Source organism: Saccostrea echinata, unplaced genomic scaffold (genome assembly GCF_033153115.1).
Source record: "Saccostrea echinata isolate AGI-Se365-2 ecotype Australia unplaced genomic scaffold, CSIRO_AGI_Sech_v1 ptg000025l, whole genome shotgun sequence".
Taxonomy (NCBI): Eukaryota; Metazoa; Mollusca; class Bivalvia; order Ostreida; family Ostreidae; genus Saccostrea; species Saccostrea echinata.
Window position 1 is genome coordinate 7,539,902 of NW_026889774.1, and position 25,673 is coordinate 7,565,574.

At 34.5% G+C, this 25,673-nt stretch overlaps 1 long non-coding RNA gene across 1 annotated transcript; it reads right to left on the minus strand.

The window, feature by feature from the left end:
* Positions 1 to 22,221: 22,221 nt before the first annotated feature.
* On the minus strand, positions 22,222 to 24,156 carry LOC133192558 (uncharacterized). The gene is made up of 3 exons (XR_009721828.1): positions 23,982 to 24,156; positions 23,089 to 23,156; positions 22,222 to 22,431 (listed from the first exon to the last, which is right to left on the minus strand). It is a non-coding gene; the product is annotated as an uncharacterized LOC133192558 (long non-coding RNA).
* Between the last annotated feature and the right edge of the window lie 1,517 nt (positions 24,157 to 25,673).

Genomic DNA, 25,673 nt, shown 5'->3' on the forward strand with positions numbered 1-25,673 from the left:
TTTCCCACTCCTTCCTGTCCCTCCGTCCTATTTTCACGTTTCCACCTTCTCTATTTCTGCACTTTCCATGTATCTCCGTCTCTCCCGCAAGAAAAATAATGAAAAGATATCTTGGTCATTCTGTTGATTGTTATAATAATAACTATTGGGAAAGGATAGAATAACCTGAAATGTAAGCAGTCCTGGTTCTGAATAGCAAAACAGCACACACATTGACGGACACGTTTGATTCAGACTTCGATAATTGTAAATAATGTGTCTGCTTCTTATTTAAACAAGGACAGGGTTGAGAACTACATTATGTATGTTGTAATTATCTAATTTTGATTAAATATTTGTTGCTAATTATTGGATTATTGGGTAGCAAATCAAGAACAAAGCAAACGAGTATCAAGTTGGTGCAACTGTGCCAAGAAAGTTGCAGAAACGAACAGAAACGATTTTTTGTTGGTCGATTACAATATGCTGTGGAACTTTCTGAAGAGATACTTAAGCTAAACTCATATCCAGATATGCAAGATTATTCTTCCTTAAACATTTATAAGAAAACACCTCTGTGAGAAAAGGATGCCTTTGTTGTCGGTTCGACAAATTATCTCGCTCTTTACCAAAAGAAAAGAACGATATGGGGATTACTTATGCTTTAACATGTAATGAAAGCTGTGCTGATAGCACGCAGACTATCCCGCAGAAAACAAGTAAGCAAGTTTAATGTCAATCAGGGCAGGCCGCAACATTAAGTTTTTTCCCTACTTGTCCATTCAGACAAGCGATTATGGAATTTACATGTCCAAACGTAATTTTTTCTTGACCGACAGTTTTCAATAAAACTTAATAGTAAACATGAAAGACATTGTCATACTTAAATGAAATCTATAATATATACCAACTGTCTGTTTTGAGAATTTATTGAACATATGACAAATTATAAACAAAGCTGTTTCATTTTGTCCTGGTTTATGCAAAATGACCAAAAATAGAAACAAGATGTGTTTCTGAAACACTGATGCCCCCGTATGGCAGCTTATGGCGAAGGTTTACGTTTCTTAAATGCAAGTCAAACTCCAGGTCAAGAAATTAAAAATGTTGGTACCCAAACAAGGTCTTGTTTCGAGGAATATACCTGTGAAATATGAAAGCCATAGTACAAACCGTTGAAAAGTTATGGTGAAGGTTAAAGTTTTTTCAAAGTAAATAAAACGGCAAGGTTAAGGTCAAATGGTGCCCAAGGGAAGTACTTGTCACAAGTGATACACTAGATCGTGAAATGTGAAAGCCTTAGAACCAAACGTTCAAATGTTATGGCAAATGTTAAAAATTTTTAAAAGTAGATCAAACTCCAAGGTCAAGGTCAATGCCAAAACTGTTGGTATCCAAAGGAAGGTCTTGTCACAAGGAATACACATGTGAAATATGAAAGCCATAGCTCCAACCAATCAAAAGTTATGGGCAAGGTTAAAGTTTTTGCGGACAGACAGACAGGGCAAAAACTATATGCCCCCAAATCTTCGATTACTGGGGCAAAAAAGAATTACTAGAAATCTAAACCGTTAACAGAAACATATCTTCGCCATTTCAGCTATTCTCCCCGCCCCCTAAAATACACCCACTTCGTCAGATCCATACTACTCTCGAAGTCAAAATCGGAAGAGTTTAGCCAATTGTTCGGAACGCCAAAGTAAATGTCACTATACCATGAAGTACTCCGAGATAATAATAATAATAATAACTAGATGAGATCTCGTTGCGAGCAACGAGTAGGTCTTCCGTCCGATTTTTCGATAAGATGAGATATGATTTTGACTATGATCTTTGTTAAAAGATAATAATATATAAAGACTTCCCTAATTAGATTTCAATCCTTGGATTTATATACATTATCAAAGAGCTATCGATGAATTGCTTTTGGCCCCTCTGAACCCCTAGTTTGAGGGGTCAGCCCCTTTTTCTTGATATCAATTGAAAGGTCTTGTGATTTTAAAGACTTTTTGTTCAACAACTATTCAGAGATTTCTTTTCGTTGTGGAAATATGCTGAATGGAAATATTTAGGGGCCACCCTTCCAAGTCCTTAATGGGGCCGTTTGACAAAAATTGAAAGGGTGCATATTGTTTAGAACATTATTCTGACCATATTTTGTTCAGTATTGCTTTTCAAAATATTCCCCCTTTTCGAGATATAAAACATCAAAGATTTAGCATTCTGGCCCCTTGTGACCCCTTATTACATAACATATAATCAGAATCTTATCATATATTGTCGTAAATTGTTAAGATAGGCATCTTTACTTCAGTAATGTATTACAAATTATTGATCGTTAAAAAGTTATAGGTGAAAGACTATTGGCCCCTCTGAGTCCCTAATTGGAGGGGCCAGCCCCTTTTTCTTGATATCAAATGAAAGGTCTTGCGATTTTGAAGACATTTTGTTCAACAACTATTCAGAGATTTCTTTTTGTTATGGAGATATGCTGAATGGAAATATTTAGGGGCCACCCCTCCAAGTCCTTAATGGGGCCGTTTGACAAAAATTGAAAGGATGCATATTGTTTAGAACATTATTCTGACCATATTTTGTTCAGTATTGCTTATCAAAATATTCCCCCTTTTCGAGATATAAAGCGTCAAAGATTTAGCATTCTGGCCCCTTGTGACCCCTTATTACATAACATATAATCAGAATCTTATCATATATTGTCGTAAATTGTTTAGATAAGCATCTTTGCTTCAGTAATGTATTACAAATTATTGATCGTTAAAGAGTTATAGGTGAAAGACTATTGGCCCCTCTGAGTCCCTAATTTGAGGGGCCAGCCCTTTTTTCGTGATATCAAATGAAAGGTCTTGTGATTTTGAAGACTTTTTGTTCAACAACTATTCAGAGATTTCTTTTCGTTGTGGAGATATGCTGAATGGAAATATTTAGGGGCCACCCCTCCAAGTCCTTAATGGGGCCGTTTGACAAAAATTGAAAGGGTGCATATTGTTTAGAACATTATTCTGACCATCTTTTGTTCAGTATTGCTTATCAAAATATTCCCCCTTTTCGAGATATAAAGCGTCAAAGATTTAGTATTCTGGCCCCTTGTGACCCCTTATTATGTAACATATGATCAAAATCTTATCATATATTGATGTAAATCGTTAAGATAAGCATCTTTGCTTCAATACTGTATTACAAATTATTGATCGTTAAAGAGTTATAGGTTGAAGACTTTTGGCCCCTCTGAGACCCTAATTTTAGGGGTCAGCCCCTTTTTCTTGATATCAAATGAAAGGTCGTATCATTCTGCACAACTTTTCTTCCATATGTTTTAACAAATTCTTAACGTGTATGAAGATACAAAAGAAAAGGTGTAAAATTTTGTGAGATGTTTCTGAGACATTTTTTGAGCCCAACCGAGCTTCGGCGCCTTTTGCGCTAGAGAGATTTGGACACCTGCCTGCAAATCTACAAACCTTCCCCTACCTTCACTGAAAATCTTGACTCAATATCTGAAGTCGTTTCGGAGGAGTTTCCAGGACAGGCCGACCCTCTGAAAATCAGAAAATCCTAAATATCTCGAGATGGAAAGTGACGTCATCAACGAAAAAAATTTCCAATAAGGTTCAGATCAATACCTATCAGATCTGAAAGTTTCATGAAAATCGGCCTAGACGTTACCGAGAACTTGCGTGCACAAAATCGGTAAGAATAATAATAATAACTAGATGAGATCTCGTTGCGAGCAACGAGTAGGTCTTCCGTCCGATTTTTCGATAAGATGAGATATGATTTTGACTATGGTCTTTGTTAAAAGATAATAACATATAGACTTCCCTAATTAGATTTCATTCTTTTGATTTATATAACATTAACAAAGAGCTATCGATGAATTGCTTTTGGCCCCTCTGAACCCCTAGTTTAAGGAGTCAACCCCTTTTCCTTGATATCAATTGAAAGGTCTTGTGATTTTGAAGACTTTTTGTTCAACAACTATTCAGAGATTTCTTTTTGTTGTGGAGATATGCTGAATGGAAATATTTAGGGGCCACCCCTCCAGGTCCTTAATGGGGCCGTTTGACAAAAATTGAAAGGGCACATATTGTTTAGAGCATTATTCTGACCATCTTTTGTTCAGAATTGCTTATCAAAATATTCTCCCTTTTCGAGATATAAAGCGTCAAAGATTTTGTATTCTGGCCCCTTGTGACCCCTTATTACGTAACATATGATCGAAATCTTAACATATATTGTTGTAAATCATTAAGATAAACATCTTTGCTTCAGTAATGTATCACAAATTATTGATCGTTAAAGCGTTAAAGATGAAAAACTTTTGGCCCCTCTGAGCCCCTAATTTGAGGGGTCAGCCCCTTTTTCTTGATATCAAAAAAAGGTCTTGTGATTTTGAAGACTTTCTGTTCAACAACTATTCAGAGATTTCTTTTTGTTGTGGAGATATGCTGAATGGAAATATTTAGGGGCCACCCCTCCAGGTCCCTAATGGGGCCGTTTGACAAAAATTGAAAGGGCATATATTGTTTAGAACATTATTCTGACCATCTTTTGTTCAGTATTGCTTATCAAAAATTCTCCCTTTTCGAGATATAAAGCGTCAAAGATTTTGCATTCTGGCCCCTTGTGACCCCTTATTACGTAACATATGATCCGAATCTTATCATATATTGTTGTAAATCGTTAAGATAAACATCTTTGCTTCAGTAATGTATTACAAATTATGGATTGTTAAAGAGTTAAAGATGAAAAACTTTTGACCCCTCTGGGCCCCTAATTTGAGGGGACAGCCCCTTTTTCTTGATATCAAATGAAAGGTCTTGTGATTTTGAAGACTTTTTGTTCAACAACTATTCAGAGATTTCTTTTTGTTGTGGAGATATGCTGAATAGAAATATTTAGGGGCCACCCCTCCAGGTCCTTAATGGGGCCGTTTGACAAAAATTGAAAGGGCACATATTGTTTAGAACATTATTCTGACCATCTTTTGTTCAGTATTGCTTATCAAAATATTCTCCCTTTTCGAGATATAAAGCGTCAAAGATTTTGCATTCTGGCCCCTTGTGACCCCTTATTACGTAACATATGATCGAAATCTTAACATATATTGTTGTAAATCATTAAGATAAACATCTTTGCTTCAGTAATGTATCACAAATTATTGATCGTTAAAGCGTTAAAGATGAAAAACTTTTGGCCCCTCTGAGCCCCTAATTTGAGGGGTCAGCCCCTTTTTCTTGATATCAAAAAAAGGTCTTGTGATTTTGAAGACTTTCTGTTCAACAACTATTCAGAGATTTCTTTTTGTTGTGGAGATATGCTGAATGGAAATATTTAGGGGCCACCCCTCCAGGTCCCTAATGGGGCCGTTTGACAAAAATTGAAAGGGTGCATATTGTTTAGAACATTATTCTGACCATCTTTTGTTCAGTATTGCTTATCAAAATATTCTCCCTTTTCGAGATATAAAGCGTGAAAGATTTAGCATTCTGGCCCCTTGTGACCCCTTATTATGTAACATATGATCAGAAACGTATCATATATTGTTGTAAATCATTAAGATAAACATTTTTGCTTCAGTAATGTATTACAAATTATTGATCGTTAAAGAGTTAAAGATGAAAAACTTTTGGCCCCTCTGAGCCCCTAATTTGAGGGGTCAGCCCCTTTTTCTCGATATCAAATGAAAGGTCGTCTCATTCTGCACAACTTTTCTTCTATATGTTTTAACAAATTCTTAACATGTATGAAGATATGAAAGAAAAGGTGTTAAATTTTGTGAGATGTTTCTGAGACATTTTTTGAGCCCTGCCGAGCTTCGGCGCCTTTTGCGCTAGAGAGATTTGGACACCTGCCTGCAAATCTACAAACCTTCCCCTACATTCACTTAAAATCTTGAATCAATATCTTAAGTCGTTTCGGAGGAGTTTCCAGGACAAGCCGACCCTCTGAAAATCAGAAAATCCTAAATATCTCGAGATGGAAAGTGACGTCATCAACGAAAAAAATTTCCAATAAGGTTCAGATCAATACCTATCAGATCTGAAAGTTTCATGAAAATCGGCCAAGACGTTACCGAGAACTTGCGTGCACAAAATCGGTAAGAATAATAATAATAATAATAATAATAACTAGATGAGATCTCGTTGCGAGCAACGAGTAGGTCTTCCGTCCGATTTTTCGATAAGATGAGATATGATTTTGACTATGATCTTTGTTAAAAGATAATAATATATATAGACTTCCCTAATAAGATTTCAATCCTTTGATTTTATATACATTATCAAAGAGCTATCGATGAATTGCTTTTGGCCCCTCTGAACCCCTAGTTTGAGGGGCAGCCCCTTTTTCTTGATATCAATTGAAAGGTCTTGTGATTTTGAAAACGTTTTGTTCAACAACTATTCAGAAATTTCTTTCCGTTGTGGAAGTATGCTGAATGGAAATATTTAGGGGCCACCCCTCCAAGTCCTTAATGGGGCCGTTTGACATAAATTGAAAGGGTGCATATTGTTTAGAACATTATTCTGACCATATTTTGTTCAGTATTGCTTTTCAAAATATTCCCCCTTTTCGAGATATAAAGCGTCAAAGATTTAGTATTCTTGCCCCTTGTGACCCCTTATTACGTAACATATGATCAGAATCTTATCATATATTGTTGTAAATCGTTAAGATAAGCATCTTTGCTTCAGTAATGTATTACAAATTATTGATCGTTAAAGAGTTATAGGTTGAAGACTTTTGGCCCCTCTGAGCCCCTAATTTGAGGGGTCAGCCCCTTTTTTTGATATCAAATGAAAGGTCTTGTGATTTTGAAGACTTTTTGTTCAACAACTAGTCAGAGATTTCTTTTCGTTATGGAGATATGCTGAATGGAAATATTTAGGGGCCACCCCTCCAAGTCCTTAATTGGGCCGTTTGACAAAAATTGAAAGGGTGCATATTGTTTAGAACATTATTCTGACCATCTTTTGTTCAGTATTGCTTATCAAAATATTCCCCCTTTTCGAGATATAAAGCGTCAAAGATTTAGCATTCTGGCCCCTTCTGACCCCTTATTACGTAACATATGATCAGAATCTTATCATATATTGTCGTAAATCGTTAAGATAAGCATCTTTGCTTCAGTAATGTATTACAAATTATTGATCGTTAAAGAGTTATAGGTTGAAGACTTTTGGCCCCTCTCAGCCCCTAATTTGAGGGGTCAGCCCCATTTTCTTGATATCAAATGAAAGATCTTGTGATTTTGAAGACTTTTTGTTCAACAACTATTCAGAGATTTCTTTTCGTTATGGAGATATGCTGAATGGAAATATTTAGGGGCCACCCCTCCAAGTCCTTAATGGGGCCGTTTGACAAAAATTGAAAGGGTGCATATTGTTTAGAACATTATTCTGACCGTCTTTTGTTCAGTATTGCTTTTCAAAATATTCCCCCTTTTCGAGATATAAAGCGTCAAAGATTTAGCATTCTGGCCCCTTTTGACCCTTTATTACGTAACATATGATCAGAATCTTATCATATATTGTCGTAAATCGTTAAGATAAGCATCTTTGCTTCAGTAATGTATAACAAATTATTGATCGTTAAAGAGTTATAGGTGAAAGACTTTTGGCCCCTCTGAGCCCCTAATTTGAGGGGTCAGCCCCATTTTCTTGATATCAAATGAAAGGTCGTATCATTCTGCACAACTTTTCTTCTATATGTTTTAACTCATTCTTAACATGTATGAAGATATGAAAGAAAAGGTGTAAAATTTTGTGAGATGTTTCTGAGACATGTTTTGAGCCCTACCGAGCTTCGGCGCCTTTTGCGCTAGAGAGATTTGGACACCTGCCTGCAAATCTACAAACCTTCCCCTACCTTCACTGAAAATCTTGACTCAATATCTGAAGTCGTTTCGGAGGAGTTTCCAGGACAAGCCGACCCTCTGAAAATCAGAAAATCCTAAATATCTCGAGATGGAAAGTGACGTCATCAACGAAAAAAATTTCCAATAAGGTTCAGATCAATACCTATCAGATCTGAAAGTTTCATGAAAATCGGCCAAGACGTTACCGAGAACTTGCGTGCACAAAATCGGTAAGAATAATAATAATAACTAGATGGTTCTCGTTGCGAGCAACGAGTGGGTCTTCCGTCTGATTTTGGATAAGATTCGTCAAGATCTTGACTGAGATATTCGTCAATAAAATTAAAGGATGCATATTGTTAAAAACATTAATCTGATCATCTTTTGATCAATATTGCTTATCAAAATATTTCCCCTTTTCGAGATATAAAGTGTCAAAGATTTAGCATTCTAGCCCATTAAGGTCCCTTATTACGCAACATATGATCAAAACTTTACAATATATAGCTGCAAAATATTAATATGAACATTTTTGCTTCAGTAATTTATAGCAAAACATTAATCATTAAAAAGTTATATATAAAAGACTTTTGGCCCTTCTGAGCCCCTAATTTGAGGGGTCAGCCCCTTTTTCTTCATATCAAATGAAAGGTCTTGTGATTTTGAAGACTTTTTGTTCAACAACTATTCAGAAATTTCCTTTCGTTTAAGAGATATATAGAATAACAATATTTAGGGGCCAGCCCTCCAAGTCCTTAGTGGGGATGTCTTGCAAAAATTAAAAGGGTGTATATTGTTTAGAACATTATTCTGAACATCTTTTGTTCAATATTGCTTATCAAAATATTTCTCCTTTTCGAGATACAAAGTGTCAAAGATTTAGCATTCTGGACCCTTATGGCCCCTTATTACGTAACATATGATCAAAATTTTATAATATATAGTTGTAGAATGTTAAGATGAACATTTTTGCTTCAGTAATTTATAACAAAATATTGATCATTAAAGAGTTATAGATGAAAGACTTTTGGCCCTTCTGAGCCCCTAATTTGAGGGGTCAGCCCCTTTTTCTTGATATCAAATGAAAGGTCTTGTGATTTGGAAGACTTTTTATTCAACAACTATTCAGAAATTTCCTTTAATTTAAGAGATATATAGAATACCAATATTTAGGGTCCAGCCCTCCAAGTCCTTAATGGGGATGTCTTGCAAAAATTAAAAGAGTGTATATTGTTTAGAACATTATTCTGAACATCTTTTGTTCAATATTGCTTATCAAAATATTTCTCCTTTTTGAGATACAAAGTGTCAGAGATTTAGCATTCTGGCCCCTTATGGCCCCTTATTACGTAACATATGATCAAAATTTTATAATATATAGTTGCAGAATGTTAAGATGAACATTTTTGCTTCAGTAATTTATAAGAAAATATTGATCATTAAAGAGTTATAGTTGAAAGACTCTTGGCCCTTCTGAGCCCCTAATTTGAGGGGTCAGCCCTTTTTCTTCATATCAAATAAAAGGTTTTGTGATTTTGAAGACTTTTTGTTCAACAACTATTCAGAAATTTCCTTTCGTTTAAGAGATATATAGAATAACAATATTTAGGGGCCAGCCCTCCAAGTCCTTAATGGGGATGCCTTGCAAAAATTAAAAGGGTGTATATTGTTTAGAACATTATTCTGAACATCTTTTGTTCAATATTGCTTATCAAAATATTTCTCCTTTTCGAGATACAAAGTATCAAAGATTTAGCATTCTGGACCCTTATGGCCCCTTATTACGTAACATATGATCAAAATTTTATAATATATAGTTGCAGAATGTTAAGATGAACATTTTTGCTTCAGTAATATATAAGAAAATATTGATCATTAAAGAGTTATAGATGAAAGACTTTTGGCCCTTCTGAGCCCCTAATTTGAGGGGTCAGCCCCTTTTTCTTGATATCAAATGAAAGGTCTTGTGATTTGGAAGACTTTTTATTCAACAACTATTCAGAAATTTCCTTTAATTTAAGAGATATATAGAATACCAATATTTAGGGTCCAGCCCTCCAAGTCCTTAATGGGGATGCCTTGCAAAAATTAAAAGGGTGTATATTGTTTAGAACATTATTCTGAACATCTTTTGTTCAATATTGCTTATCAAAACATTTCTCCTTTTCGAGATACAAAGTGTCAAAGATTTAGCATTCTGGCCCCTTATGGCCCCTTATTACGTAACATATGATCAAAATTTTATAATATATAGTTGCAGAATGTTAAGATGAACATTTTTGCTTCAGTAATTTATAACAAAATATTGATCATTAAAGAGTTATAGATGAAAGACTTTTGCCCCTTCTGAGCCCCTAATTTGAGGGGTCAGCCCCTTTTTCTTGATATCAAATAAAAGGTCTTGTGATTTTAAAGACTTTTTGTTCAATATGTTTTAACAAAATACTTTTATTTAAAATGTTATTATAAGAAATGTCTCTAAAATTCACTCATAAATCACGTCCTAAATTTTGACCCCTACCGAGCTTCCATACTTCGCACTTCCGGAAAATTTAAAAACCAAGGTGCACAACTTGAACATGTCCTCTATCACCACTGAAAGTTTCAGCACTCTAGCTTTTGTCGTTCTTGAGTTTTTGTGCAGACACAAGGTCTATCAAAAAATCAATCAAAGGGCGATAACTTCTGACCGGAAGTGATTTTTCAAAAATTGAAGCGGCGTTATAAACTTCAGATAGCAATGCATTAACCCTGAAAATTTGAAGCAAATCGATCAAGCGATCTCTGAGAAATCTTCTGCACAAAATCGGTAAGGAAAAAAAAAAAGAATAATAACTAGATGGTTCTCGTTGCGAGCAACGAGTGGGTCTTCCGTCTGATTTTGGATGAGATTAATCAAGATCTTGACTGAGATATTTGTCTATAAAAGTGAAAGGATGCATATTGTTTTAAACATTATTCTGATCATCTTTTGTTCAATATTGCTTATCAAAATATTTCTCCTTTTCGAGATACAAAGTGTCAAAGATTTAGCATTCTGGCCCATTAACGTCCCTAATTATGCAACACATGATCAAAACTTTAAACCATATAGCTGCAAAATATTAATATGAACATTTTTGCTTCAGTAATTTATAGCAAAATATTGATAATTAAAAAGTTATAGATGAAAGACTTTTGGCCCTTCTGAGCCCCTATTTTGAGGGGTCAGCCCCTTTTTCTTGATATCAAATGAAAGGTCTTGTGATTTTGAAGACTTTTTGTTCAACACCTATTCAGAAATTTCCTTTCGTTTAAGAGATATATAGAATAACAATATTTAGGGGCCAGCCCTCCAAGTCCTTAATGGGGATGTCTTGCAAAAATTAAAAGGGTGTATATTGTTTAGAACATTATTCTGAACATCTTTTGTTCAATATTGCTTATCAAAATATTTCTCCTTTTCGAGATACAAAGTGTCAAAGATTTAGCATTCTGGCCCTTTATGGCCCCTTATTACGTAACATATGATCAAAATTTTATTATATATAGTTGCAGAATGTTAAGATAAACATTTTTGCTTCAGTAATTTATAACAAAATATTGATCATTAAAGAGTTATAGATAAAAGACTTTTGGCCCTTCTGAGTCCCTAATTTGAGGGGTCAGCCCCTTTTTCTTGATATCAAATAAAAGTTCTTGTAATTTTGAAGACTTTTTGTTCAATATATTTTAACAAAATATTTTTGTTTAAAATGTTATTATAAGAAATGTCTCTAAAATTCACTCAAAAATTTCGTCCTAAATTTCGACCCCTACCGAACCTCCATACTTCGCACTTCCGGAAAATTTGAAAACCAAGGTGCACATCTAGAACATGTCCTCTATCACCACTGAAAGTTTCAACACTCTAGCATTTGTTGTTCTTGAGTTTTTGTGCAGACACAAGGTCTATCTAAAAATCGATCAAAGGGCGATAACTTCTGACCGGAAGTGATTTTTCAAAAACTGAAATGCCGTTATAAACTTCAGATAGCAACGCCTTAACCCTGAAAATTTGAAGCAAATCGATCAAGCGATCTCCGAGAAATCTTCTGCACAAAATCGGTAAGGAAAAAAAAAAGAATAATAATAATAAAAAGAAAAGTGAAAAATCAACAATAGAATAATAGAAGGGTCTTCCGCAGAAGACGGAAGACCCTAATAATAATAGGGAAAAAGAAACCGAACGAAAACAAGAAGGTCTTCCGTTGGAGACGGAAGACCTTAACTAGATGAGATCTCGTTGCGAGCAACGAGTAGGTCTTCCGTCCGATTTTTCGATAAGATGAGATATGATTTTGACTATGATCTTTGTTAAAAGATAATAATATATATAGACTTCCCTAATTAGATTTCAATCCTTTGATTTTATATACATTATCAAAGAGCTATCGATGAATTGCTTTTGGCCCCTCTGAACCCCTAGTTTGAGGGGCAGCCCCTTTTTCTTGATATCAATTGAAAGGTCTTGTGATTTTGAAGACTTTTTGTTCAACAACTATTCAGAGATTTCTTTTCATTATGGAGATATGCTGAATGGAAATATTTAGGGGCCACCCCCCAAGTCCTTAATGGGGCCGTTTGACAAAAATTGAAAGGGTGCATATTGTATAGAACATTATTCTGATCATCTTTTGTTCAGTATTGCTTTTCAAAATATTCCCCCTTTTCGAGATATAAAGCGTCAAAGATTTAGCATTCTGGCCCCTTGTGACCCTTTATTACGTAACATATGATCAGAATCTTATCATATATTGTCGTAAATCGTTAAGATAAGCATATTTGCTTCAGTAATGTATTACAAATTATTGATGGTTAAAGAGTTATAGGTTGAAGACTTTTGGCCCCTCTGAGCCCCTAATTTGAGGGGTCAGCCCCTTTTTCTTGATATCAAATGAAAGGTCTTGTGATTTTGAAGACTTTTTGTTCAACAACTATTCAGAGATTTCTTTTCGTTATGGAGATATGCTGAATGGAAATATTTAGGGGCCACCCCTCCAAGTCCTTAATGGGGCCGTTTGACAAAAATTGAAAGGGTGCATATTGTTTAGAACATTATTCTGACCATCTTTTGTTCAGTATTGCTTTTCAAAATATTCCCCCTTTTCGAGATATAAAGCGTCAAAGATTTAGCATTCTGGCCCCTTGTGACCCCTTATTACGTAACATATGATCAGAATCTTATCATATATTGTCGTAAATCGTTAAGATAAGCATCTTTGCTTCAGTAATGTATTACAAATTATTGATGGTTAAAGAGTTATAGGTGAAAGACTTTTGGCCCCTCTCAGCCCCTAATTTGAGGGGTCAGCCCCATTTTCTTGATATCAAATGAAAGGTCGTATCATTCTGCACACCTTTTCTTCTATATGTTTTAACAAATTCTTAACATGTATGAAGATATGAAAGAAAAGGTGTAAAATTTTGTGAGATGTTTCTGAGACATGTTTTGAGCCCTACCGAGCTTCGGCGCCTTTCGCGCTAGAGAGATTTGGACACCTGCCTGCAAATCTACAAACCTTCCCCTACCTTCACTGAAAATCTTGACTCAATATCTGAAGTCGTTTCGGAGGAGTTTCCAGGACAAGCCGACCCTCTGAAAATCAGAAAATCCTAAATATCTCGAGATGGAAAGTGACGTCATCAACGAAAAAAATTTCCAATAAGGTTCAGATCAATACCTATCAGATCTGAAAGTTTCATGAAAATCGGCCAAGACGTTACCGAGAACTTGCGTGCACAAAATCGGTAAGAATAATAATAATAATAATAATAATAATAGGGAAAAAGAAACCGAACGAAAACAAAAAGGTCTTCCGTTGGAGACGGAAGACCTTAATAATAGGGAAAAAGAAACCGAACGAAAACAATAAGGTCTTCCGTTGGAGACGGAAGACCTTAATAATAATAATAGGGAAAAAGAAACCGAACGAAAACAATAAGGTCTTCCGTTGGAGACGGAAGACCTTAATAATAATAATAATAAAAACAGTAATAAAACATTAGATGAAAGAATGCATAGACTTTTTTCTAACCCTCACAGAAATGTTGAGATAATTCTACAAAGAGAAGAGAGTAGCTCTTGGTAATATACTCTTCAAAAAAGGAAATGCATAGTAAAATTTTTGTGACACATTGAACATAAAGATTATTTAGTAGAATGATGTATTGATAATAAAGAAATATGGTAAACAATAGGTTTATAATCTAAATGTCATAATTATTATTACTCAAGAATTTTACAATCATAGACAATTCAATGTCATTAAAGAACAATATGCCCCCACAGACACCAATGATAGCCTAAAACGTCATCCCAACGGATGCACATGAGTGTATTAAAAACTGTATGGGGATGCTATCTAATTCTAAATGTAGAACTTTGGTCAGCTGTTGTAGAGGTTAGGGATGCGATTGTCTTTGTCGGATATGCCTTGTATCCATTTTGTCCAATGCATGCTCATTGTGGTTTAAATTAGGAGATTTAGATGGCAGAAGAGGATACTGTGGCTTTGCAAAAATGCGCTTGTCAAACGAGCCATATGTGACTGTGTATTGTCAGATTGAAATACGGGGCCTTTACGCAGCATTTTTGGAAAGACATGTGCAGGAAGGACAACCTTAGTGTACCGTTTCCGTCAAAGTCCTTTGAATATATTATATACAAATGAACTGATTTTTTTAACTGTGTTCCACATCATAACACTACATATACCACCACCAAATCTTTCAACCTCCCGGAGGCAATTATTTGTGGAACGTTCATTACGAACCTTAGTTATACATTAGGCTTTGCAATAACTATTTTGGACAAGTAGCTAAACCAAACTGTTCAGCGGCATTGCTGAGGCCATACTCTGTTGGTCTGAGACCTTTGAAGTTGATATAATATTTGCAGTGTTGTGGCTTTAGAACAGTGGTCTTCAATAAGTCCTCTGCGATAATTCTAGGATCCCGTAGTCGATTGCAAACGGTCTTGTTTGATGTTTTGTGCATTTCAGGGATAGCTAATGCTGTAGACGATGTCACTGCGAAACGTTGATGAAAATTACGCAAACCACTGAAGCGCCCCTATGCTGCTGATGTCACGTGTGGTTGGCCAAATTTTGACTATTATTTGTTGTACCTACCGTTCACGGTAGCTCAGTCAGTAGAGCGCTCGCTCCGTGATCGGGAGGTCGTGAGTGACCTAAGTCGATAAAAAAAAGGGTAGCAACTGTTCCTTCGCCATGCGCTTGGAACTTTGAAGTGAAAGTTGCAGGTCCTTCGGATGAGACCTTAAAAACTGAGGCCCCGTGTCACAGCAGGCGTTGGCACGATAAAGATCCCTCACTGCTCAATGGCCCTGAGTGACGAGTAAAGGTCAAAATTTGAAGTCCTTCACCGGTATATGGTGACGTCTCTATACGTAAAACAACATACAATCAATCAATCATTTGTTGTACCATGCTGTTGGTATCTGTTTTATAAGTTAGATATGGTGGTTTATGCAACTTTAAAAACTCTTGCAATTGTAGATTGTGGTATACCTACTTCCAGTCGCCCAATTTCCTTTTTTGCGATATGCAACATTTAGATGCAGCATTTTTAAAAGGTCAGTTTTAAGGAAAAAACAGAATAAAAATACCGAGCACCCCAGTTTTTGATAGCCCTTTTGTACGCGAGGGATGTGAATCAGAAACCAACAAAAGAAAAGTATATAAAAAGACAAAATTTTTGCATTTTGCAAAATCAGGTCTCTTTGTCTGTGAGTTTTGTGAATGGCTGTCAAGTAAACAATTTAGCGTTCAAAAATTATGCTTTTTCCTCTAGTTAGAATAATCTAACTGTTACTCGGGACAAGCCCTCACCACAGTTAGAATACGTCCCATATACTTGCAATGTAGCAAATCGGAGTGGATCCACTCCGAAATGATTTTGAAGAATACAAAAGGAGTTGTACTGAAAATAACTATCAAATTAATCATAACAAACATTTTTGAGATGGTATATGTCTTTTAACCTAAAAAATAATCCATATAAATACGAAAATTCAACTCATTTTTTCTACGTTTTTTCCTCGCTTCAAATTTAACGCCATGTTGACATTCGGAACTCTCTGGATTGTTCACAGAAAATGCACAGAGTACGAGTTATCGCCCGTGTTTATTTTGCAACATTGCCAATACACGGAACGAATTCTATCGTTAAACCGGGTCCGTAGGACAGTATCATTTTAACGATAGAATATTCTATCTAATTTTCCTCGAATGAATCATGTCAATCTAAAACAAATTGTATGACAAAAAGAGAAGAGATTATAAGGTGTTCGTCGTCCGTCCGTCTGTCTGATTTTCAAAATGCTACTCCTCCCACAGTTTTGCTCCAATTTCAATATAACTTAGTGCACAAGTAGAATACACTAAGAAGCATAATTCTGTACATAGGTTTATGATTTCAATGAACGGTGTTGCCATGGTTACTTAAAATAGATCTTTCTGTGAAATTATTTCAAAATGCTTGTCTTACATTTTTAGTCCCAAATTCAATATAACTTGATACACAAGAAGAATACACTAACTTAAAGATACATAACCATTTATCGATTTTTGCTTTCAATGAACGGTGTTGCCATTGTTACTAATAGAAATTTCTGTGATATTCTTTCAAAATGCTACTCCTGCTATAGTTTTAGTTCGATTTCAGTATAACTTTGTATACAAATAGACTACACAAAGATACACAATTCTCTTTATCAGTTTTTGATTTCAATGATCGATGTTGCCATGGTTACTAAAAATAGAAATTTCTGTGATATTTTTTTCAAAACACTACTCCTCCCATATTAATATAACTTGGTACACATATAGACTACACAATGATACATAATTGTTTCTATCGGTTTTTGATTTTAATTAACGATGTTAACTACACAATGATACATAGTTCTTTCTATCGGTTTTTGATCTAAATTGGTTACCAGTAATAGAAAATTCTGTGAAAATCTTTCAAAACGTTACTTCTCCTACATTTTTGCTCCAATTTCTATATAACTCGGTACACAAGTAGCTATAGACTACTCTAAGATACATAATTCTAGATATCGATTTTTGATTTCAATGAGCAGTGTTGTCATGGTTACTAAAAATAGAAATTTCTGTGATATTCCTTCAAAACGCTACTCCGTCTACAGTTTATATCCGATTTCAATATAACTTGGTACATAAGTAGAATACGCTTACATAATTCTATACCTCGGTGTTTGTTTTCAATGAACGATGTTACCACGGTTAATAAAAGTATATATTTCTGTGAAATTCTTTCAAAATGCTACTCCTTGTACAGTTTTTGTCCATATGCAATTAAACTTAACTCGGAAAGAGACTAAACCAAGGATCATTTTTTTTAATTTATTGCTGTTGCCAAAGTTTCAAGTCTACGTTATCCCTTTTTAATTAAATAAAAGCCACTAGAACTACAAGTACATTCCCATCAGAGACTTCTGGTTCCTATTGTGCGTTTCTTTTTTTTTTAACAATACTCTTGTTATACAGATCCTCATTAAAGTTTATTTTCTTGCAATGACCTTGTGCCTTAATATTAAACAAATATGAATCAACTCTCAGAGTGATTTTGCTGTTCCACTATACGCTGTGCTCTGTGGAGGTACGATCTCTTTGAGATCTGCAAATAATTATTTGAATAATTTTGGCATTGTGTCAATACTTCTATTATTAAGTTCCATTTCCATACGATGCCCCTCCTTTGTTCTTATTCTCTATTTTTTGGAGGGGGATATCAGAAATCACTTAGGTTTAGGAATATCTTTTTGTATAGTAGCATCACTTGTATTACACAAATTTTAACACAACTAATTGATTGTCTGTTTGATTTAAAATTGTTCGAATTGTGCATACTTTCGTTTTTTCTTACATAGATATAGCATCACTATAGTCCTCTGGAATCATTTCTGTTGATGGTGACCGGCAGAAGTCGCCGATTGACTGTCTTTGAAATACTTCATTACTTCCACCCGTGAAAGCACACTGTAGGTTAAATAAGGAATGTCTCAAAAAGGGAAAAAAGAAACTATGAACACCAGCCAAACTCCGAAGTCTCAGTCCTTGATATTTTCATGAACATGGCGTTACAAATAGACAGGGAGCCTGTCAGTCTGAGAGATTGTGTTGAGTATATTGATTCAATGACTATTACATACCGAGACGTTTGATTTCATTCAGAGACAAAAGCATTAGTATTATTACCCATTCATCTGATTTGAAATTATTTCAGATCTATTTGAGTTCTTAGTTTATTAACTATGAGTTTTATCAAAACCAATTAAGGAATAATGGATTTGTTTTTGGAGAAGTCGACGAAAGCATGTGGTTATCACTTACTTCAATTAAATCAGCGTCACCATAGAGCCCCAAAAGTAGGAAGTTGTTCATTATATTATGTATGATAATTGAAAATTAATCAATTTTATTAACAACTGATGCATTTCCATATTTGTCTATTTTTTTTTTTTTACAATCCCCTCCTTCACAGTTCATCATACAAATATTCTGCAAGTAAACTATTACTGGACAATCTTTTATTGTATGACATTAACTAAATACAATTTGACAGACTTAGGATCCACCCAACAAATCACATGTCTAGTTGGCGGTTGATTATACTATGATAAACCGATTTTATCATACAGAAAATACTCTGTCACGTACATGTAAATTACATATGAAGATAACGAACAGTTATCATGTTCAAAGTCCAGTTAAACAATACAAAGTGTGAGTAGAGCAAACACGGATCTCTGAAAACAGAGGTGGGATCAGTTGCTATGGAGGACCGAGCATCCCTGCCAACCTGTCACTCCTGTCCCTTGTCAGGATCGGTTAAGCGGAAAAATCCATAGACAATTCGGTGTGGAAATAATTCCTAACAATTTGTACAAATGACGTCAGTGTAACCGGTTTCAAATGGAGAGAGTCTGGAAAAAGGAGGAGACAAAGTTGGCTGATGTTTGTTTATTAGCGCCGACTCTCGTATACAAAAATTAAGTCGTACAACTGTACAATAACAAAATACACATTCTTAACACAGTAATATGTATGGCTAGAAACTGATGCATTTATATAATCAAGGAACAATACTGATACATGTACGTGAGAATTCAACAGTTAGCTTGCAATAGCAATGTAAACAAAATGACTAGATCTGTGAATTAATCCTGGTTATCCTGAGACTTTAACTAATGAGACTAGATTGATTGAAGTAATATGACTGACATAATTGATATTTTATGACACAAAGTATCACAACCACAAAGTAGCTACCTTACACTTAATACTGAATTTAAACTGAAATAATATTAATAGTGATATGCTACACTAATAAACACAACTCTTGGATAACAATCAGACATCATACAATAGCCAATTAGACTTGCACATTAACATAGTTATTCTAATGGAAATATAAACAATTAAATCTGTATGGGCGCAGCCATATTGAAAATGCCCGGATGTAGAAAGTGCGGGAATCTTGACTTGTTACTTTGACATCAACTACTACCTGACTCGACTAAATATTATGCTATGAATAACATTTTCTACATGTGTTTTATAAATCAAGAAATGAAACATGAACAGGCATAACTGTAAGAATTTTGGCTACTCCACTATAAACTATTCATTACGTGATCTTAAAGCACATTGTTTTGCATTGATCGCTTCGATAACAAAATATGCACAATTAACCTCAAATGCATCTAAATAAACGTACACAATTAGCAAAGTATCTAACATGCCACCTTGTACAAAATCAATCAGATAAAATATAAAATAATCTGTTAATTACCTGGAAAAAGGAGGAGACAAAGTTAGCTGATGTTTGTTTAATGGCGCCGACTCTCGAATACAAAAATTAAGTACCAAGAATCGTCGACAACAATCCGACTGTACTGCAACATCGCTAAAGTGTTATACATAAAAAAAGTAAATGGTACCTCCCTTATTTTCCATACCATCACATCAGTCAACATTCGACCTTATGATATATATAGATTGTATTTGCAAACAAGGTCATTGTATCGTCCATTAAATTTATGAAATGTTGACTTGTTGATATCCTTGTATCACCAACTTATCTGTCAGTAGCGTGCCTCGTTTTAGAAATTGTTCGTATGTAGAGCATGCTCTTGCGCATCAAATCAACGTGGAAACATAAACTCTATGTGCAGATGATAATGGTATATTACATGGTATAAGGGAACTTGACTATAGAAAAGTTGAAGTCATGATCACAAAGTTTAGTTTAGTTTGCCATCTATGTCTTTCTCTAGTAAAACATCCAAATATGGAACATGTGTCAAACTCTGTGGCGTTGTTTTTTTATTTCAAATTCAATGGAATTTAATCAAGGTAGGAATTAAAACAAATATTGTTAATTGATAAAACGGATAAAACATATATTTAAGGTAAGGTTTGCGAACCCCTCCAAATTTTATTTTTTTTTTTGAAATTGTACATATGTCATACATCAATTTGTTTGGAAAGAATAGCTTCATCATTTAACACCATCTTAAAAGATATTGCCCGTCCAGTTTTTTGAGTAAAAGACGCCAAATTTGAGGTATTTGATGCTTTACATGTTCAATTATTTTCAATGAAAAAAATTGATTAATTTTATATATTATCATATTAAAATAATTAAAATGGCATGAATTATTTTATTTTATGCTTAATTTATCTTATTTTTTTATTTCTGTTACTGAAAATGTAAAAATTTGGGTTAAAAAAGAGGTTTTTTCAACTTTCCATAATAAAGTGAAACCGTTGCCATGGCAACAAACAAGTAAAAATCACCATTATCTATATCTACCGATTCCACAAAAATCCAAAAAATTGTTCAATGGATAATTTTCATTACAATGGACTAAAAAAATATATATGTCCCCAACACCGTTTCCATGGAAACAGAGGCTATATAATGGGTTTTGTACATGAAAATCAGACCTTTTTGCATTTTAAAGTAAACATTGATACAATTTTCAGAAAGTGTACTCATCAAATTAAATTTTATATGAAATTGTTTTTTTTTGGCAGAAAATTGACCACAATAACACTCCTTCCATGCTACTAAATAGTAAATAATCAGTTCATGTGGAAAGACTCTTGGTATACATGTCCTACATAACGCACCTTTACAATATTATTGATGAAAAAGTCAATGGAATTAGGTTTCAACACCTTTTAGAAATACTTGTATCTATAAACATGCTTGAGGTGTATACATGTACATGTAATTGTTCATCATGGTTTCTTAGCGTGCTCCTGTTGGAAAACAAGTTTAAGTAAAACTTTTTGACCTTATGTTGATTTAATCATTTCAAAAGATTTCAACTAACGGTATTAATTTCTAGGCATCCTTAGCTAATGTCTTTACTCATCTATGACTGGTGAGGCTTTACATGCTATCACTTGAGTGAAATGTTGCAGGCATTTTATCCAGGTAGATGCTATCTTAACAACAGTAACAAATATCTACATATCAAACATTTTAATAGTCTGTTCGTTTGTTTGCTTACCCTCCCTTCAAGATTATTTCACTCATATTGAGAGGCCATCACTTGCCAGTGGAGGGCTGCAAATTTAGACCTGTACTCGACACTTATGGCCTTCTGAGCAGTGAGGGATCTTTTCCGTGCCAGCAAATACTTGATACGGGACTTCGGTTTATATGGTTTCACCTGAAGGACTGGTCTCCAAGTCCCGCAGTGGGATTTGAACCCGCAATGCAAGGATCAACTCCTTTCCCTGTGATTATAGAGCAAAGCTCTAACCACTGCACCATGAGGGCGACTTTGATCAGTCCCAGATTCTGGATAAATGCAGCTGTATGTAAGAAGACAATAACATTGGATTTCAAGTTACAAATTCATATTTTAATGAGTTTACAGTGCAAGTACTTCCGATTTCAGTCAAATTGTAAAATTCTGCGAAGTTATTACAGTGTCATGAATATTGGACAAGAACAGGAAAAATATAACAATGCCATAATGACACAGATACATATTCTGTCCATTATCTATGGATATTTTACTACAACAATTTACATTAAACTTTACAAACACTTTTTGAATGCTACATAGAAACTTGTTAAGCAGACATATGCCACCTCCAATTAATACATCTGATGCATAAATTTATTTTACTGAATACAAGTTCAAAGATGGAGAAGCACTATAATCTATAATTATAAAAAGCACTATAATGTACTATAATCATCTCAGACTCTTATTTTTTCTAAATATAAAGAAAACAGCTTATTAGACAGAATGTTGTTGTGGAATCATTGTTTCCATGGATAACATTTATTGGGTAACCAGTCTCCTCCAAATCCTGGGCCACTGGTATTAGCATATCTGGTTCCACACCTTTGCTCGATCTTTCAACTTTCTTGAACATTCATGAGCTGGAATACAATGGTCTTTACTATAATAGATGGCACTGATCTTCTAAGCAAGAACTGAAGTACTTTTTCTGATTTATTTCCAATTAATGATCCATAATCTGAAATTGTGTGTTCATTTTCATATAATGAAAGGAATGAAAAAAAATGAAATGAATGAATTTCCAACATACTCACTTTATAACTAATAATGGTACAACTATTATCAAAAATAAATGTATACATTAATTTATATAGATTGAATTAGATGAATGCAATTATATAAGCTTGATGAGCGAATTTTCTAAAACACAACCTAAGCAATGCTAATATTAAATAGTCATGCATAATCTGGATCTCTTTTTATTTAAAAAATGAGATACTAATAAAAATAGAACTTCATTCACAGAAAGTATTTCCAGGCCCTCATTAAAACCATTCAATCTAAATTAAAACTATCCACATGGTCTTAGGAACTGGGGGGGGGGGGGGGAGGCATCCCCCCTAATTTTGCTGATATATAGAACACTATACACTATAGAAAACATCGCTAAATATATGCTTGTGCCACCTAAATAATAACGTCTGATGACCTTTCATTTTTGCTTGCCAAGGAATTTTAATATTATTGGTAGTGCCCCCCCCCCCAACTGAAAATGGGTTTTGTTGTGCCCCCCCCCCCAAGCTGAAATTGCTTCTTACGGGCCTGATCCAGACTATACTAATGTATGTATCACTTGGTGAGGAAAAAATAAATACTGTACTTTAGAAAAGCTCACCTGTATTATGTCATAATTCCAACCTGTGCCAGCTGTCTCTATAAGACCCCATCAAAGGTTACTTCAAACTTAAAAAAAAATAATGAAAATAATAAAATAAAAAAAAATAATGAAAATACTTATATTTACGTGTACCAACTGACCATGTATCTATTTTGAGAGAACCAGAATTTACCATGTCAGAGTAGGACAATCAACTGAGCTTAGCAATCAGTAAATCATAATCAATACTGGAACATATATAGCCAGTGCATATAAGTAAAAATAGGAAAAGTATTGACTGCGTGTCAACATGTGTGCCAACATATTTTCATAACACGCTAATGTGCGTTACTCAATTAGTCTGCACACACCGTTGTAGTTATGAGACTATATCTTTCAAAAAATAATGATTCAATGCTTAAAAATCCCCCTCTTTTGAACCTACTTTTAAATCCTCTTTGAGATTATTAAATTAAAGTTTATGATAAAATTCATATTAAAATCTATCTAGAGAGAAAATCCATGTGCAACATATAAACTAGTATGTTTTGACTAAGAGTTAGAACATTGATTTGTTTACTGCATTCAAGATTGATACTTTTTAAATGGATTTGGGCTTCAGATCTTTTTCAGTGAGAACTAATTTGCATTGAAAATTAATGTGTCAATCAATAATTCAAACAATTTCATAAAAAAATAACTGATGAAAATGCTTTCCTGATTGTATTAAAAAAATAGAGAGAGAGAGATGGAGAGAAAGAGAGAGAAAATTTAAAAAGTTGGATGAAAACTTTTTCTGCATTGCGGGAATTAAAGTCACATGCACCTTATTCGATATTCGCTGAACATGTCACAATATAAACAGATAAAAGCAGGGTTTACAGTCAGAGGAAACTCGGATTAACATGTACCCTGATCTGTTCATTCATTCCTGTTTATGTCCGTTTACATGGTTTAGGTCATTGACAAAGTTCTGTAATCCGTAGTTGTAATACGCGATTATGAACTACAAATACTTAAAATTAACAGTTAAATATTTATCTGTCTGATGCAACTATATCAAGCTGTCAAATACTCCATGACTTCTCTTCCCTGTTCGGAGTGCATACTGCATACACCACTCAGAGTGTAACAGGATCCTGGATGTTTCTTTCTTTCGTTCGTGGTGTCATTTTAACATGATTAAGTGACGCGGTGAAGTGCATGATTTACAATACATCTGATTCTTTGCTCCTGCTGACTTGAATAACCGTGCAACTTGCGCAGTTCCTTATTGAAAATAAACTAGTGCTCTTTTATTGCGTCATCAATCGTGCATCACGCTAAGCATTTGTCCGCTAAATTCTTCTGAGATTCCTTAACTTTAAATTGTTAGGCCTATACGATTTTCAACTGGAAATGTCCTTTGTTTGTGTTCATCATTTCATGTCATGGTGTTTCACAGCCGAAATTCATTAGCGATTGAATGCTAATTATTGCTGGTTTAAATTTCGCCGGTTTCAAACGCTTAAGTGATTCATAAGAGTTATCTCCCTGTAATCGCAAACCTTACCTTAAATCTCTCTATGTTGAGGTTTTTGTATAAATTCTGTTTCATAAGAATAAAAAAAAACCCAATTGTGTTAATAACTGGACAGAATTAATACCTATGGGGGCTCCGACAGATTGTTTGAAGAACTTTTCTACAATGTTTACATAATTTCAACCTTGCCAGAATCAGAATGCTTTCGACAAAATAAGTTTGCAGATGACCAATGTAAAAGTATGCAGATTTACGTGTACCATTTTAATTGAAGAAGCAGTTGTCTATGATGTCAAAAAGACCGATCTTTAATTTATAGTGGGATTGATTGATTGTATGTTGTTAAACGTTCCATTCCAGAACTTTCACTCATATAGAGACTTCACCATAGGCCCGCGAAGGGCTTCAAATTTAGACCCATACTCGCACTCAGGGTCTTTGAGCAGTGGGTATTCTTTATCGTGCCAACCTCGGATTTTCAAGGTCTGATCCGAAAGACCCGTGACTTTCACATCTAGAGCCGGGCGCTTGGTGAAGGAACAGTCACCAACTATGTTTACATCTTAGGTTTGACGCGGCGCGGCGATCGAATGAGAATCGAACCCGGGCCTCCCGATCACGAATTTATAGTGGGAAAATGATTGTATAAAGTGTTGAGAAGTTATATGTTTCGATGCTACTGATTTTGGGGAAAAATGTACTTTTAATTTTTATAAAACTTAAGGTCCTTGAAAATAAAATATCGACATTTGATTTACACCACTTCTCGAAAATGTCGTCTGAACAAATCTCCTGAAGTGTCTCTTTTACTTCTGTTGATTTTTTCTTGGGGAGTAAATAAGAGGCTTGGTAAAACATTCACTAGAACCCTCTATGTATCTGTCAGGATTTTTATGGAGTTTTGGAGTCCAATATTGGTATTGTTATTTGAATTCAGTTTGGATGTTTGGAGTATTAAATTTTTTTTAAAAATGATATGGTTTTAGAGAATTTCATCCTTAGAAAGGGAACTATGAGTATAAGTTGGATTACCACTTGTAGAATTAGATCCAAGTTCCTTTTAATAAATGCATAATACACT